At 43.7% G+C, this 18,282-nt stretch overlaps 1 long non-coding RNA gene across 1 annotated transcript; it reads left to right on the forward strand.

Annotated features, from left to right (window-relative positions):
- The first annotated feature begins 11,746 nt into the window (after positions 1 to 11,746).
- Positions 11,747 to 17,106, forward strand: LOC148123539 (uncharacterized). The gene is made up of 2 exons (XR_015736258.1): positions 11,747 to 11,837; positions 16,660 to 17,106. It is a non-coding gene; the product is annotated as an uncharacterized LOC148123539 (long non-coding RNA).
- Positions 17,107 to 18,282: the final 1,176 nt, after the last annotated feature.

The following is an 18,282-nucleotide window of genomic DNA, read 5'->3' on the forward strand; positions in this document are numbered from 1 at the left end:
GTACCTTCTTTCAGATACCTTAACTTTGATTTTTTTTGTATTTTTTTTTTTTCTATTTTAGGCCTATCCTTTGAAATTCCTTTTTTACATTTCTTTTCCTCCCCTTTCTGGGGGATTCACAGACGTCACTCACCGCTCCATGTTCTCAGAGTTCTGAAATTCAAGGCTCTCTGTGTCCTGGTGTCTGATTTCAGCTTTTTTTTCCGGGCTTTCAGGGTCCCCCGGCGTAGTTGTTAGGGTCCCTCAGCGTCCCGGAGTTTCGAGCACCAGTTGCGGGGCGCCATCCTGTCCCGCAGGAATGAACCCCACCAAAAACGAGAATTCCTTCTCTGGTCACATCTTTATTTGGAGCATTCCCTTGAGGAAAATTGGGGGAAGGGACGATAGAGCAGGGACGAGAGAAAGCTTAGAGAGAGGAAGTAGGGTCCCGAGGCATCTGCTTTTAAACGGTGGAGCGGCTTGAACGCTGTCCTGATTGGTTAATGCCATTCTGCTGGTCTGAGCATGTGCAGGCAAGGGTGCAGGCAGGGGTGCTCAGCCCCACATGGCTACCTCCAAACTGCAGGACCACCTGTGCCTCCAGGTGGCTCCCAACATGGAGTGTTGGTGGGATTTGTTTGTTTATTTTTCTTGGTTTCCTCTCCACGTGGTTATGCTAAACCAGGTTCCCCCAGTGTTCTCAGATGAACACTGTAGACTCCTCTGCTTCAGAGGTGGATGGGTTTGAGCAGGGAAAACTCAATCTTTCTTGTTTCCCGTGAGAAACAGAGCCCTTCTGAACTGACCTATTTTGAATGCAGCTGAAACCTCTTAGGTAGGAGGAAAAATGAAATAGCTAGTGTGAGCCCAGAGCAAGAGCCCATAAGAGTTGACCTGCACAGGCTGGGGGTGATCCTCTGCCCAGCAGTCTGCAGCCCACTCTTCCCTTACCTTACTGCTTTGTAGGTCTTCCAACCCATCCCCCAGCCATTAGTGTATCTGCTTCTCTTTCTGGCCTTTTATCCCTTATCATCAGTCCCCAGCAGAATCATGCACCAAAATTGTAAGGGGGGAGTTACTGTTTCTGTCTCTCTTTCTAATTCCTGGGAGATATTTAACATATGTGTCAGTAATTTTAAATTTAATAGTGTGTTTTAATCATATCCTCTCTCATTCCTCTTTCCTGTCCACCCACTTCTCACTCTGGAAGCTTCTTCCTAAAAGGTTTTCATCCATCCATCCATCCATCCATCCATCCATCCATTCATCTATTCTTTTTTTATATAACCCATTAGATTTAGTTGAGTTTGCTTGTAAGTTCATGGATGTGGGGTTATTTATTGCTTACGGGCACTTTAACATTGGCTGCATCCTGAGTGAAAATATCTCTCCTCCCCTCTTCAGCTAAGACTACGGCTTCAGGAGGCCCTCCTTATCCATGCTAGAATGTTGACGGGCTTGATCTCGTGCAAATCTTCTGCAGGCAACCATGACTGCTAGGAGCGCCTGAACGTAACAACCATGCGTCAGTAGGGACATCTTTCCTGGCAGGTCAAGATATAGCATGTAGTGCTGGGTGAGACTAGGACCTTTTCTCTCCCAATGGTCTATACAGTGCTTCCCAGCTCCTTGAAAGCTTGGCGGTAGTGAAGAAATTTCTAGGTAAGTCCCAGCTTAATTTCTCTATGTCCTATAATGAAAACACAGTGATCTTCAGTGGTTTTTGGGAAACCAAATGCAATGGCAATAAGCTATATTGTTTGTGGGGGGGCTCCTTCGGACACCCTGACCAATAAGTCATATGGGAATAACCCGTGCCTCGCCCTAGAATTTTTATTTAATAACTTGTCGTCTCATAGGAGCATTATCTGTCCATGCAGGTACCTTCATTCTAACTCCTTCTTTTAAATTACACTTTGAGAATTAACTTACACATTAGTGGTTTCCATAAGGCTTTTCAAACACCCCCAGTTCGGGTTAACACTCCATCCCCCACCCATCTGTTCCGAGACCTGGTTAAAACTTTTCTACCCTCTATGGTACTCCCCCCTTCTCCTCTCCACATCTCCCTGCGTCTACCTACATTTCAGATGGCCACCATTTGTATTTCTTCTATTCTCACATTCTGTGTTCTATTCTCCCTTCCCCTGCCCCTCAACATCCTTTCCAATGGCTGCTCAGTATTCTGACTAATTAAAACAATTAGTGGCAACAATTGTATATCACTACAGGATAGTTTGTAGTAATATTACACATGTGTATAATATGTAATAATGAAATCGGTCACAAACATGTCTATTTCTTCAATGTTAATTATTTTTTGTGCTGGCATGTTTTTCTAGTCATTTTTGAAATATAAAATACATAGTTCAAATAAGTAGCTCTCCTGCTTCACTCTAGAGGAATTAGGACTAATTCTTCCTCTCTCACTGTATTTTAGTGCTCCTTATTGAACTGCTCCCTCACCCCTCTCCACCCTCCCCCTTTCCACTGACCACTCTTTCATTTGTCTCTTTGTGGGATTGACTTTCTAGTTTTCACTAATGAGTAAAAACACATGGTATTTGTCTTTCTGTGTCTCTTTTACTTCACTTAATGCAATGAACTCTGTTTCCATTCCTGTTGTGGGAAATAACAGGGCATCATCCTTTTATGTACCTGAACAATACTCCTTTATGTGAGTGCGCACGCACACGCACACACACACACACACACACACACACACACACACTCATGCATCAATTCATTCGCTGATGGACAAATTGACTGAGTTTGCATTTTAGTGAATAGGGCTTCAATAAACATGGGAGTGAAGTGCCTGTCCTGTTACAAGCTCTGTTTCCTTTGGATATATACCCAGCAGCAGACTTACAGGATCACGTGGTGGATCTATTTTTAATTATTTTAGGAACCTCCTTAGTGCTGTCATTAAGACTCTAGTAATTTGCACTCTCAGCAGTAGCGTGGAAGAGTTCTATCTTTTCTGCAGCCTTGGCAACACTTGTTATTTTTGGTTTTTTCAGGATAGCCTTTCAGGGTGGGAGAAGCCATTGCAGTTTTGGTTTGCATTTCCCTAATGGTTAGTGAGACTGAACAATTTATTTCACATACTTCACTGCTTGTGGGACTTGAGAGAAGTATATATTTCATTCTTAAGAGTAAAAACACCAAGATTGTTATTATTGGCATTCTGTTTTTATGTTTCTTATATACTCTGGCTATTAACTATTGGTTATTGGTGATGTCTTATAATTTCAGATAGAAATTACTGACAGAATTTTAAATTTGTTTCCTATTTTAAACAATATTGCAGTGAAAAACTTGGAACGTAAATTTTATCTCTGATTGTGTGTTTAGATTTCTAAATGTCTTCTTTTTTTCCTCCAAACCATGGAGGGCACCTTATCTGAGTCATACATTGCTATTTTGTGCCTGCCATTTGTGACCCTGGCTAAAACTAAACACACTTGCTCACTATTTCTGATTGCTCCTTTTTAATGTAATGACCCGACGACTTCTACTTCTGCACCCTAAGCAACCATTTGCATTCCAGCTAGGTTTGAAATACCCATGCCCTCCTCCTCTGCAAAGTCTGGACACTCCCGACATTCCTATGACAGCTGGGGAGAGGCTCTGTAAAAGTTGAGATTGATGGGGTCCATTCAGGAGTGTGCTCTTTAGGGGGAAAGGATAAAAGGTAAGTGGATTTTTATGATAGCTTTCAGTCACCCTGAACACCTATTGACCTAACCAACTCCCTGAGCGTATGCCCTGGAAACCCCCTCAAGAGGGCTTTGTCTTCTCTTCTAAGAGTTTCGACTCGAGTCTAAGAGACTCAAGGACAAGTTGATTATATAAACACAGTGCCAGGCAGTGGCTCACCCTGCCTTCTTACTGTCTAAAGTATCCCATGAAAATAAATGATGGGTACCTCTTAGCCTAATAGGGTATAGAAATTACTCTAAATTCTGTAGCAGGAAGGGATCTGTTGGCTGAAAGCAGTCCATTCCCAGCTAAGACTTACATGGCTGTGCTGATATTTTGTTTGTGCTCTAACAAATAAAGCTTTCCTGGCATCAGAGTGTGAAGAGAGACACTAGTTAGCCATAGAGGCCAGGCAGTGGTGGCACACATCTTTAATCCCAGCATTTGGGAAGCAGAGGCAGATTATTCTCTGTGAGTACAAGGTCACCCTGGGCTACTCAAGATCTGTCCAGTCTAAAAGAGAATACGAGACAGGTGGTGGTTGCTCACACCTCTAATCCTAGTACTTGGGAGCCACATGCCTTTAATTCTAGCACTAGGGAGGTGGAGACAGGAAGGGATGTAGCGGAATGGAGAGAGGAATATAAGGCAGGATGTAGTATGAGGGGGCCGGCTTGTTGGGGTTTCTGTCCTGCCCGGTACCCTACAGCCGGCAAATCCCAAAGAGAAATCACACACAGGACTCCATAAGATTATAAAGCTGATTGGCCCATTAGGTCAGTCTACTTATTAGTTCTTATAACTTATATTAATCCATTATCATTATCTATGTTAGCACATGGCTCTGTACCTTTCTCAGCTGGGCAAGTTACATGCTGCCTCTTTCGGCAAATCCTACCCGTGTGCGCCACTTATCTTAACCCATTATTCTGATCTATATTAGCCATACAGCTTGTACCTTTCTCAGCTGGCAAGTTACATGCTGCCTCTTCGGTGGTCTGCGCAGGAGTGGCAGGGGAGCTTCCTCCTCCCTAGCCTTTTCCTATTCTCATTGCCTGCCTCTACTTCCTGTCTGGTTGACCTGCCTATACTTCCTGCCTGGCCAATCAGCGTTTTATTAAAATACATGATTGACAGAATACAGACAATTCTCCCACACCAGCAGGAGAAGACAGGAGCTCACAGCATCCAGTCTGAAGATTCCTAGAGACAGGATTGCCCATTCCGTCTGAGGATTTGGTAGAGGTAAGAGCTAGTAGCTGGCTGCTCTGCTTCTCTGATCTTTCTGACTTGTTTATTATTATTATTATTAAGACCGATTAGAAATCATGCAACACATGACCCTAGGTTTTAAACTTACCCAGAGAGAAAATTGCCATGGGTTAAAAACTCAAAGCTAGTTATGAGCTGTGCACGGACACCTGTGTAAACCCCTCCCCGACTGGCCTAGACACTTCAGTTGGCGCCAGACTAGGGGGTGAGTGACAACGTAGAGAGACACAGTTCATGGTACAGGATGGAGTTCAAGATGATCTTGGGGCTCTCAAGAGGATCAGGAGAGTCTGAGTGACAAACACTCACTCTTTCTTTGGTGATGTTTCCACTGATGATGTTTCAGTCCCCTGAGAGATTGACTGGCTCAGCAGAAAGGAGTCCTTAGAGAGTTAGGCAAATCCCGGTGATGGGTTGAATGTGCCTACCCTGAGTGTGGGATGAGCAGAGACATGGTGAAGGTTGACTGTTAATAGCCAGTGTGCTCAGGTTCATAGCCAAGTTTGTTTTGCCACTTGGAGAGCTTTTTGTTTGAGAATAAAGGAAACTCTTAGTCTGGAAATAGCTGACAGGCAAGATTAAATCAGGCGCTTATTAATTAATAGCATGGACTTTAAATAAGTGATACACACGCTTAACTGTAGCCCAAACACCATGCTTTAAAAAAAATAATCACATAGCCAACAATCCTTGCCAATATATTTTTACAAGGCTGTTAAATACTGCCAACACTCTGTGATGTTGAGCCAAATTATTCTGGAATATTGTGGTACATAGCACAACATCATGTTTTTGTGAAAGACTAAAGATATCAGGGGAACAATCCTTGCCGCTCATATACATAGTGGGGAGATCCGGAGAGCTAGTAAGAGCCGGCTCCTCTGTGCTGGAGGTATCACATCTGTACCTCTGACATTGTGAAAGCGGCGTCAGGTTGATTGGGAAGCAGAGAAGCCAAGGCCTGGGGGTCTGGTCTTTAATACCCTAAGAATGTATTTCAAAAGTCGAGTTGGGAATGTCTCCCAGCCTAACCTTTGCTCTAATAGGTGCCAATGATTTTCCCACTAAGAGACAAACAAGTTCAGCCCCGGCAGGAATTCAGCTCGCAAGGGCCTGGAGCAGATCTCCTTGAGAGCATTGACCTCCACAAAGCATTAGTATCCAGCTTTCACCAAATGCTCACTGCATCTGTGGCCAGACCAGGCCTGCTGCCTGCCCTAATAGATGCTGTTCTGGCCAGCACTGCTTCCCACCTCTTCCAGTGGGACTTCCTGCTGACTGCAGCCCCCTCTTAGTTCCCTGACATTCAGCCAATTGCATAGTTAGTAAAACAGTAGTGTAGATTGTGCTTGGAGGTGCAGAGGTTGGGAATTTGGCTGAGACTTGAGTAGAAGGCAAGCGCTGAGTAGAGCTATAACTGGTGGGTGATGGGTTCTTTCCAAATGGCTTTTTCCACGGTTTCTTCAAAAACATGGTATAGGACACAATCTTCCATACCATCATGGGAGATGGGCAGAGGGGTGCTGGGCAGAGGGGTGCTGGGTGGAGGGGTGCTGGTTGGAGGCATTGAAAGTTCCTGAGCTACAACTCTGATCGTCATCAATATAACCATGTAATCATAGAATGGTAACTATTTACTAAAATAGTTACTGGTGACTTCTACTGCCAAGAACACTGGAAGAGAAGCAAAGATATTTTACATGCTATATCCTTTCTATAGCAGCAGCCTAACTTCTGACCCCAGTGTGTACCCTTTGAAGGGAAGCATCACGGGAAACACAAGCTCATGGCTAACATCACAGAGATCCATTTACTGTTTGTTTTGTCCCCTTCTGTTTTGCTTTGGCTTTGGCTTACTTTTTGAAACCAAGCCACGGCAAACTGATGGAGATGGCAGAGGGTAACTCAGTACATGCTGGAAGGGGGGTGTTAGTCCCTCCTTTGTGGGGTGGGTGGAAATCAGAGGAGCTGGAGGAGAGGGCAAGGGGTGGCTGTGAATGTCTGTTGGTGGCCTGTAGACATTACATGAGCTGGAGGCAATGACCTCAGAGGCCGAGCTCCCCATCCTTCCTGTCCATCTCTTCCCACCTACCCCAGCTCTCCAGCATGAGATCCAGAACCTGGACATGCAAAATGAAAGAAGAAGAGTGTGAGGTGCCAAACAGTGCAGCCTGTGCTTGCCATATGTGAGTTTCCCAAGTGATTTTTTTCTTCTAGGCTCCCCTCCGGGGCCTGACATTACTTTCATATGCACAGCTCCCCATGATCTGGCGCCTCTCCCCTGTTGCTAGCTTGGTAGCTTCCCCTGCGATCTGACCCACTCCAGAAGAGCGTTCCCTGCGGAGACCTCCTCAGTGGGATCCTGGCTGCCTGTATACTGCCGATGAACGGGGTGCGTGCCATTGGCCCTGCGTGTGATGTGAAGCTGAGGGAGCCGTAGAGCTGTTATTTCCCCATCAACATCAGCACGGCACGTGAAACCTCCAGTGACCCTGAGTTTCCTAATGGCTGATTTCTGAGATGGGGAATTCTCATGCTCCTCCAGCTTTCGGCTCTGTGCTCAGTCCGGCCCCGCCCGGCTTATGTAAGTTGTTTTTCACTTGTCCTCAACGGCCCCTCCTTAGCTGGATCTTATGGGCCTCATCAGTAAAATTCTCATCTTCCATGGACCTGTGTTGGTCTCCTGATGCTCGCCCCTTAGGACAGTCAGTGGGAGACAGTGCCTCTCCCAAGTGTACAGCTTGCTTTCTCTTGTCAGCTGTATTTTCCCTCGGTCTTAAAAATGTGTTGAAATCAGGGTGCCAATTCTCCCTAATCCCCATCTTCGTAAATAACAGATAACCAAAATCAATTTGTCAAAAACATATTGGCACCTCCATGTTTGTTATAGCATTGCTTACGACAGCCAATAATATGGAAACAATTACGGAGGCATAAGGGGACAAAGAAACTATGGTGCATTTATTCAGTAAAATATTATTCATCCACGAAGAAGGATAAACTTCCTTTAGCAGCATGGATGGAATCAGGTGGTATTATAGTAAGTGAAATCAATTAGGCATAGAAATGCAATGCATGATAACTTTCCTCATTTGTGGGAGCTAAAAGTTCGGTTTTGTAGAAGTAAAGAATAGTGTTCTTTATGACCAGAGTTCTTTATGACCAGTGTTCCATATGACCAGAGGGTCATATGGAACACAGAGAAAGTCAGATAATAGATACCAAAACATGGTCAAATTGAAAGATTCAGTTCTTGGGCTCTACAGTATGGTAGACTGACGGAAGTCTATGGGCTAAAAATATCGTACGATAGATTATATAAAGCCAAAGTAAGAAAACAAAACAACAGTATAAACCACAAAGAGAAACAAGGGGTGGAGCTTCCCTGGGGTAGAAACTTCCGGGCAGGGGACTTATGTTCTTAGCTGTCACCCACTTTCAGTGGAGAGGGACAAGAAGTTACTTCTTCCAAAGGGAAGGAAAACAGTTCAAACTTACTTCCAGACAGACACAGCAGGTTCCCTGAGAGACAACAGCCTCCTGTCCCTTCCTCCTTCCATAGCCTTCCTTTCCCTTGAAGGCTATATTTAGGGCTTCACTTTGTCCCCAGATTCAGCTGGAAAGGAAACCCTAGCCCACTGTGCTTCTGGGAAAGAGTTCATAACACTTCCCTGTGTTCTGTGTTGGACTCTCTAGGGATATGAGCTGTGTGAAGATACTTTCCAGAGAAATTATAAGTTTTGCCACTCTTCCATAGGCTCCTTCAAGAATTACCTGCACACTTTCCATGGTGTGAAGACGGGACTCACTTTTGTCTTCAGCTGCCAAATCATAAAATAAAAGAGTTGGTGGGCTGCAACAACTTCCTTTTCCCCATGCAGAGTGCAGGGCAGTAGCACTCCAGATGCCACGCATTGCTCTGTCAGGGATGCTTCTCATCCGCTCTCTTCCTCTTTTCAGTGTGACATCATTGTTCTCAAGAATGTTCTGGCTCATACTTGCTTCCCTCCTCAAGGGAGTAAGTAGGAAGTTCTTGGGCACACCACAGCCCTCCAGGATGAAGGCCCACATTGACGAAAACTGTTGTATGTTGTTTTCTCTCTTTTGACTTTTTTGAGGGGCTCACAACCCAGCTCCCAAATACTTAAGAATGCCCAGCCTTAGCTTGGCTTGTTTCTTGCCAGCTTTTCCTAACTTACATTATCCTGATCACCTTTTGCCTCTGGACTTTTATATTCCTCTATTTCTGTACACCTTCCTTTACTTCTTTCTCTGTGGCTTGCTGTGTAGCTGGGTGGCTGCCCACTGGTGTCTTCCTCTCCTTGTTCTCTTGCTTGCTCCTTGCTCTCTCTCCTTCCAGATTTCTCATTCTCTTATACTTTTTGCCCGCTAGTCTTGCCTGTCCTTGCTCCTGCCTTCCTATTGGCCATTCAGTTCTTTATTAGACCATCAGGTATTTTAGACAGGCCAAGACTCACAGCTTTACAGTTAATCAAATGCAATAGAAGCAAAAGTAACACACCTGAAAATAATGTTCCTCAACAGAACCCTGTGCTGCAAGACCTATGGGCTTCCCTGGAGGTTGGAAGGTGAGGGCATAAAAGGGGAACGGGTCAACTGAGTGCCTTGTGAACCAGGGTTTCTCCATGAATTCCCTCTTTGATCTTGGTTCACTAGGCTGTCCTATCTCCATCCATGGCACGTGGAGGGGGAAGGGAATCAACGTGGCCTTGAATTTTGACTCTCAGTTAGAGTTGAGAGTGTAGAGTACGGAAAAATCTCAAATTGGTTGTGGCTGAGGGATAAGCTTCGTTGGTGTTGTGTTGCTGCATAGCATGAGGACTTGAACTCAGTATGCAGCACCCATGGAAAAAGCTGGCTATGGGGCTGTGTGCCTGCAATGCTGCAACTGGAGCCGCAGAGACAGGAAGAGCGCTGGGGCTCATTCGCTAGCTAATGGGTGAGGTCTAGGTCCCAATGGGAGACCCGGTCTCCAAAAACAAAGAGGATGGCTCTGGAGAAACAACACACGGGGTTAATCTTTGGCATCTAAGTGTGCACTCAAGAGTCCCTTCCACTCCATGTTCGTTGAAGAAAGCTTTAAACATGTTACTAAGCAATGTTTGAATGCTTCACTATGTTATTTAGTCTGAATTTGGGGCTCATTTGAACTGATTATGACTTCTGGGTAAAGACATGAAAGAAAACATTTCACATTTATGGAAGCCTCACTGTGTGTTACAGAAACCCTTCACCCACCACCAGCTTCTCAGTTCTTCGCAGAAGAGGAAGTGAGAGGCAAGAGGGAGGCTCTTGATCCTGCCAGTGGCCTCCTCATTGCCCTCTGCTGCCTCTTTTAAGCCCTTGGTCAGTCCTCTCCTGCCTGTTCCTCTTGTTGCCCCTGCCTAGATAGCTCTCTGTCTACAACACTCTCCTCTGGTCATTTTGAATAACCTCCTGGCTGCTTCTTCATATCCCTCATGCCTTTTCTCCAGTCTCACATTCTCAGTGAGATCCATCCAGAGTGCTCATTCCTCTAAGTGGCACAGTGTCCAGAGTCCTGGTTTTCTGGATTGTCTTTCCTTATTCTCCCTTAAAGAGTTTCTATAGTTCTTGACAACTCTTAATGCATACTCACTAAACTGTCGTCTAGAATGTAAGGTTCTCAGGAGCTCAGAACTTGGTCTCTTTTGTCCACTGACGTTTTCCCAGCGTGGGAATAGTGGCTGGTGGTGGCAGGCACTGACTGAATAGCTGAAGAATCCTTTCAATAAGAATGTCAGCCTCACTTTACCTCATAAGAGGCAGAGCTGAACTCAGACTCCACAGCTTGTCTTCTCACCACAGAACCCGTGTCCTGACTAGACAGGAAATATCCTGTTGCCTGTTGACTGTTATCCTTTAGACTCCTTTCTTGTAGCAGAGTAGACACAAGACTTTACCGTGTGTGTGTGTGTGTGTGTGTGTGTGTGTGTGTGTGTGTGTGGTGGAGAGAGAAATGGGGGAGAGAGAGAGATTGAGAGAGATTAGCTCCATGGGTCTACCCAGTGCCAGCATTATGCTTCAAGAGGTGACACGCTCTTGGTCACAGGGCATCAAACCCCATGACTCCTGGAAATACTGCAAAGGTGCCCTTTCTGGAAATGGCACACAAGCTATCAGGCACATACAGGATGTTCAAACCCTGTCCCTTAGACCCTGCCAAGTCAGATACTGTCAAATGCAGGGTTGGTTCCTGGCCTTAGCTCCAAGGACTTGCTCCCTAGGAGATGACGGAGGGAAACAGCTGGGGCTTGTTAGATATGAACTGGAGAGGCCAGGGCCGACAGAGCTAGGAAGAGCAATGGAAAAGCCAGTGGGGCAAGGAAACCACATATCCTCCTGGGTGGCTGTTCTCCTGGGTGGTAGTTCTCTGGATAGAAACTGGAACCTGGCTACTGTAGGGGTTTAGTTCTGTCATTTATTTATTCATCCATTTGGTTTTTTTAAAACATTTAATTTTTTTTACTTTTAGTTTTTTGTGTTTTTGAGACAGAGTTTCTCTGTGTAGGACCTGGCTGTCCTGGCACTTGCTCTATAGACCAGGCTGGTCTTGAACCCAGAGAATCACCTGCCTCTGCCTCCCGAGTGCCTCACCACTGCCCAGCAATCTTCAATTTTTAAAGTATGTGTGTCATGTATGCACAAGCACACAGCATGTGTGTGCAGATGTCTTTAGAGTCCGTGATGTCAGAGTCCCCTGGGAAGGAAGTTAAAGGTCACTGTGAGGCACCTGCTGTGGGTGCTGGGAACTGAACTCATGTCCTTTGCAAGAGCAACGGCAGAGCCATCTCTCTATGAAGGCAGAATAGGACCAATTGGGGTCTACCAGGCTTAAAAATGTAAGTACTTAGCTATTTATCTGTAAGCCAATTACCCCAGTCTCTTCACTCACCTGACTCTCCCGTATTTTGCTTGAGGCTCTGTTTTCTGTTCGCTTCTTGCTTTTGTTCATGTTATTAGCTGGTTTCATTTGTGTTAGCATTAAGAACAATTTTCATTGTAATCTCAATAGCTTGGTAATAAAAATATTAACCATTGTATGGTTGCTAGGTGAGAATATGCAATTTATTCTTATACTTCCTGGATCATGGCTAGTTTCTAGGATATCCTGGGAATTAATGCTTTAATGAAGAGTCCAAACACCCAGGAATAGCATTCTGGAACATATTAACCCAGTCAGTGAGCAGCCAGTTAGGCTGGTACTCAGTCAACAAGAAGCTTTTCTTTCCCACAAAAGAGAGTAATGGGATTAATTTAGCGTTTCCTAGCTTGTGGCATCTATTTGGACGTAAATCTCTGTATGAAGATCGATTGCACATAAAACTATAAAGCAAAGTATTTGGGGGAGAATATTATGATGAGAAAAATCAGAACACAAGCACAAATCAGGCCTGGGCTTATGACAAACAGGAAACCAATATAGGTCTTCGCAAACGATGCTCTGAAAATGGACCCAATGAAAACAGATGCTTCCTGTATCACTTACCCACCACAAGTGGGGGATGTCTGCAAATGGCTCCGTACCCGGAATGAGTGTGGCACTATTTTAGTTAACTATAGATGATTTGCTTAGCTTTGGACCCGTTGCATAGACATCTTCCCTTCACCAGTTGCTTTGTAATTTTAGTATGTGTTCAGATTCATATTGTTACCTTTTGGTTCCCTAAAGTGCACATGAAACCCTGGTGGGGCAAGAGCATAGTTAAGAGCACTTCGTATTATGCTGAGACCAGGACCTCCAAAACCTATCATAAGTTGCGTGAAAATGCATTTCACATCCCTCCCAGATGAACACCAGAGTTTACATAGCAGGACAAAGAAATAACATTTGTTAGTCCACTTTAAGGGGTGACTGGTTCTCTTGTGATGGTGTAGCTGACTGGGATGTATATCCTCTGCTGTACTGATACTGATGTTTTATGTTTTAATCAGTAAAGCTTGACTGAAGATCAGAAGGTAAAACTAAGCTGCTAGAGGCCATGCAATGATGTCACACGTCTTTACTCCCAGGATTTGAGTGACAAAAACAGATGGGTCTCCGGGAATTCAAGGCCACCCCGGCAGCCTACACAAGATAAATGCAGAAACAGATCCAGGTGGTGTAGTAGCTCACACCTTTAATCTCAGCACGAGAGAGTCCAGGCCTTTAATCCCAGTACTAGACAGGAATATAAAATGTGAGGAGACAGAGGCACAGGGCTTAGTCTGCAGTTACCAAGCCATAGCAGAGTTAAGAACTCTCTAGTGGCTTGGCTCTTTTCTGCTCTTCAGCTTGAACCCCCATACCTGTCTCTGGGTTTTTATTATTCGTGCTACATTCTGTTGCAGCCTTCAGTATGTGAGGGTATCATATTACACATCCCTACCCAGGGAAGAATCAAAGTTCCAAAATTCGAAATGTAGTTTCTACTGCACGCTTATTATTATTATTATTATTATTATTGTCATCATCATCATCATCATCATCATGTGTTACTACAAAGGCAAAAATCGATAGATTTAGCCACTCCTTATATGTATTTTGAGTACAGATTCCCCAAAGTTTACAGTCCGTGGCCCACAGCCCATACTAGCCCTGGGTCAGCAGAGAATTCTCTGGGTATTCTACACAGTAGCAGCTTTCTTCTTCACTCATGCACCTCTTCCTTCCTGTTTCTAATAAAAGGTCCTAGATATTTAAGGAGGAGGCTCATGGTGCTCACAGAATGTGACCTGAAAGTATAAAAGGAGGTTGGGGAAGAAGTAGGTCAGTAGGAAGCTCTATTGCCTGGCCCACTTCCTGTTCCTGATCTGCTCCCTGAGCATGATTGCAATGTAACAAGCTAGCCTCCTGCTCCCACCACCATGCCTTCCCAGAGAACTTCTTTTCTTCTTCCCCACCACGGTGTACTGGATCCCTCTAGAACTGTAAGCCAAGATCAACCTTTTCTGTCTCAATCTGCCTTTGTTAGGGGATTTTATCATCACATTGTTAGGGTATTTTATCATTGTATTGTTAGGATATCTTATCATTGCAATAAGAAAGTAACCAGGACATCATGACAGAAATGTGCTGTCCTTATAAATTCTCTGGGGTGTACTTTAGAAGTGCACCACAATTATGTTGCTTATTTTCAAACATATACACACCCTACATACATATATAAAGGATATATCGCCCCACTAAAACAAATAAATGAAGTAATATATGTGAAGACATGTCATAAAAAGTTAAGCATGAGCATGCTGATATCACTGTTTACGTTGACATTTAAAACTCAAACGTTAGGGGCAGTCATTAAGAGTGTTTGCTACTCTTGCAGAGGACCTGACATTGTTGTGCCCAGATCGTGGATTCCTTCCAAAACCAACTGGAAGATTGAGTTCTGTACGTAAAAACCAAGAGCCTTTATTCTCACACAAGTCTGCAAACTTGGACTCTCCCAGTGTCCAACGTATTGGGTTGATCAGAGAGCACTGTGCTCAGTTGGGGTTGGGTTTTTATAATAGCAAAAGTGGGATGAGGGATTTCTAAGGTTCAGGACCCCTGATTGGCTGACATTTTTCTAGGGGTATCCTGGTGAAAAGCGATGGATGTGTGCTGGCAGGTGAGCCTTTCAACAGTGGTTGGAGCACTAGGAATTTCCTTTGGATGATCTGTTTTTCTGGGTAGCGCCTGGATAGTCTCAGTTTGTGATCTTTCTTGGAACCAGGTATGGCCATAGGGTAAACTACTGAGACTCAGGCCTCTTTTGAACTTCTCAAGTCTGGACAAGACAGAATTCTTAGCACCGTGTTGCATGGATCTCAAGTATCTGCAACTCCAGGTCCAGTGGAACCGGTGTTCTCCTCTGTCCTCTGAGGCTACCCATACACACACAACATGCTCACACACAGACACACACAAACACACACGACACATATATACACAGAAACACACACACACAAATGTACACACACACAAACACACACAAACACAGAGACACTTAGAGATACATATAGAAACACACAGACACACACATTAAAAATAATAAAAAATAAACCCTAAAAAAAATCCACTAGCAAAGCTGCAGGATGATGTTGGAGCAGATAACTAACTCATTTTATGTCAACTACTGTAACTTCCATGACTATACTCCCCAAATACCTCTTTATTCTTGCTTCAGCCAGATGATACATCTTAAAAAGCATTTCATTATCTACTTTTGCAGGAGAGATACTGTTGGATACATATGTAATTTAATTGGTGTGAGGGCCTTCAGGTCATGTGACTGAGAGAAGATATTTCTCCCCATTATTCTGAGCAACTTGTTCCTATTAATGCAACCAAGGTCTTGTCAAAATTAATTACACTCAGACCAGAATTAATAATTTTATTAATTACATGTTAAGCAAGCCAAGCACTTGTTTGTTTAGCTGATTTCTTATTATAAACTGATTATGGACCATTAATGTTCATTAGATACCAAATTAGGTTTTGCGTCTCTTGCAGCATATACAGGAAATAACCAGTGAACACTTTCCTAGGAGTGGCCATAAAAGATGCCTGTCACAAAGCTGTGGAAGCACTCAAGAGCCGTCTGCAATGATATTCAGCTCAGATATGAAGAGCCCTTAAGAGGGTTGTCCAGATGAAATTCTTAGAGTTGATCAGAAAATAATAATAAAGTGATAACTGTCTTGGCATTGGGATTATATGTACAATGAGCTTTATGTGGAATGTTTGGAGTCGAAGAGGAAAGAAATGAGAGTAACTGGAAATGGAGGAAGCAGAGGAGCTTTGGAGAACAGTAGCCAAGGGACAACATGTATCTCCTATATTGAAAAATAGCGTGTTAGCTTAGAGTCATTTGAACTAGCGCATTCTTTGAGAACAGTGTTTCTCCACCTGTGAGCCATGACCCATTTGTGAAATGTTCCTTTCACAGGTGCCCCTAAGACCATCCTGCATATCAGATATTTACATTACAATTGATGACAGCAATAACATTACAGTTATGAAGTAGCAACAAAAACAATTGTGTGGTTGGGGGTCATCACAACAGCAGGAGTTATATTAAAGGGTCATGGCATTAAAAAGGTTGAGAACCACTGATCTAGAACCTAGAGATGTTGATAAAGGTCCCTGGGCAGCCAACCAGAGACACATCTATAGACTGCTTAAGATACTAGGAGCTACCTGTTGATAAAGAGTGAGAAGGAAAAAGAACACAAAGTTATGTCCTTACTGGTTTACTAGATGTTTATTGTGGGGCATGATCTAGATAAAGTTGAAGACAAATAGGCATAACCATTTTTCTATAAAAGGAAAATATACTTACATACTATTCTCCATGAAATAAGTTTTGTGTTTTAAAGTTGTCTAATTTCTTTCCTGAACAGTTGCCTCAACCAGTGTGCTAAGTTGGCTATTTCAGTTGTGATATACCTATATATATAAAAACAAAGTAGTATAAAAAAATTAGGAAATGCCCAAATTTCATTTTATTTCTTGAAAAAGGACAAAAAGGACTTAAATTCCATATTCTAGAAGTATCATTAAATAACCCAGTTCTGCATCCTAATTATCAAGCTTAGCAATAGGGACTAATACTACTCAGATTTCAGCAATCTGAGGCACTGACTAACATATAGTTGTCCAATTCGTAAAGTGAAACTGCTTTTGCTGGCTTCTCTCTTCAGCAGGGGAGAGAGAGACTAGCAACGACTAACTGTTGCATCGTGTACTGTGGCGGCTACTCTTGGCTGTCAGCCTGACTGGATCTAGAATGAACTACAGTCCAGAAATGGAGGGCACACCTGCAATTCTGAACTGGAGACAGTGAGACTACAAGCCTTTGCTCCAGATACACCTGGAAGATACACCTTCTGCTGGAAGCCAGTATAAGGTCAATGGAAGAAGCAAAGTTTCCTTCTACTTGCCCTTGACTTGCCAGCAATCCATTCCTTCACTGGCGTTGGCTCCTACTTCTTTGGGATTCCAGCATATACAGAAGGCCAGAAGAGGCAACCAGCCTCGTGGGACTGAGCAACTACGAGACTCTTGGATTTTCCATTCAAGCTAGCCATTGTTGGGTTAGCTGGACTGTGTTCTGTAAGTCATTCCAATAAATTCCATAATTCCATAAATTCTGTGACTCTAGAGAACCCTAATACATGCACCAAACACACCTACAAATGCTTGCCTTGTGAGCAAACAGAACAGAGGGGAGGAATGCAGAAAAAGCTTCCAGTGTAACAACTGGACTGGTCTTGAAAGAGTAGTTCTTGTCATTTAACCCCATTTAGGAATATAAAGTCAACATTCCAAAATGTCCTTTAAAATATGATTCAATAAAAATAAAAAGTTGCTCAATAGTATTAAACTAATAAGGCCAGCGTCCTTAACCAATATATATTCTCTTCCTGGCATGGTCATTTAACTTTCATCGTTACTGTGCTCAACGGAGTAGACTGGAAACTGATATGTCCGGTCTGGCAGAGGAAAGCTAAGAGCAAAGCTCTCCCGTCACTCACGAGAAAACTGGGAGTTAGGATCAGCTGGGACTCAAAGCAGAGCGATCAAAGTTTTATCACAGGTATCGAAGGTGGTTATTTTATGGCCATGCCGTCTGTAGGCTTTATTTTACTTCTATCTGTTCTTTTAACTTGAGAACAAATGCTTTATGGGCTCATAAATTTCTTTCTCTGAAGCCTGCTCTTTGAAAGCAGTTGTTAAATATCCTCTTTTTTTTTTGGAACTTTCCTAGGTGCACGGATGTACCTTTTCCCTGCGAAGCTGAGTGCTAAGATGTGAGAGATATTGCCTCAACAATATGTCTAGTGTTTCTGCGGGAGCTGAGAAAAAACTCTCAGATCGCAGCAATAAAATTGCCAACTCTATCAGATTCTAGCAGCTGGGGACTTGAGGCTTGTTTATCTTGTTCAAGGCCTCTCAAGCTAAGTAGAGGGCCCACATGGTAAACACTGTCTGGCTTCGTACAATTTGCCTGTTTCCTCTCATTTCTACTTGAAACTGTACAAGATGGGAACTACATTTCCCAGACTTCTTTGTTGTGCCCTCCTGGTACTCTTGACCAATGGAAGGCACTTGAAGAAGATGTCAGTGCAGGTGATGTGGGATTTCCCTCTGTATGCTATGAGTATGTTTTCTTACCATTGGTTAATACAGAAATTGTTTTGGCCAGTGTCTTAGTAGAGCAAAGCCAGGCGGGAAATCCGATTACAGATAGAGGAAAGTAGGCAGAGTTAAGGAGACACCATATAGCTGTCCAACAAGATGCCAGAACTTTACCTGGTAAGTCA

Source organism: Myodes glareolus, chromosome 1, assembly GCF_982192425.1.
Source record: "Myodes glareolus chromosome 1, mMyoGla1.1, whole genome shotgun sequence".
NCBI classification, from domain to species: domain Eukaryota; kingdom Metazoa; phylum Chordata; class Mammalia; order Rodentia; family Cricetidae; genus Myodes; species Myodes glareolus.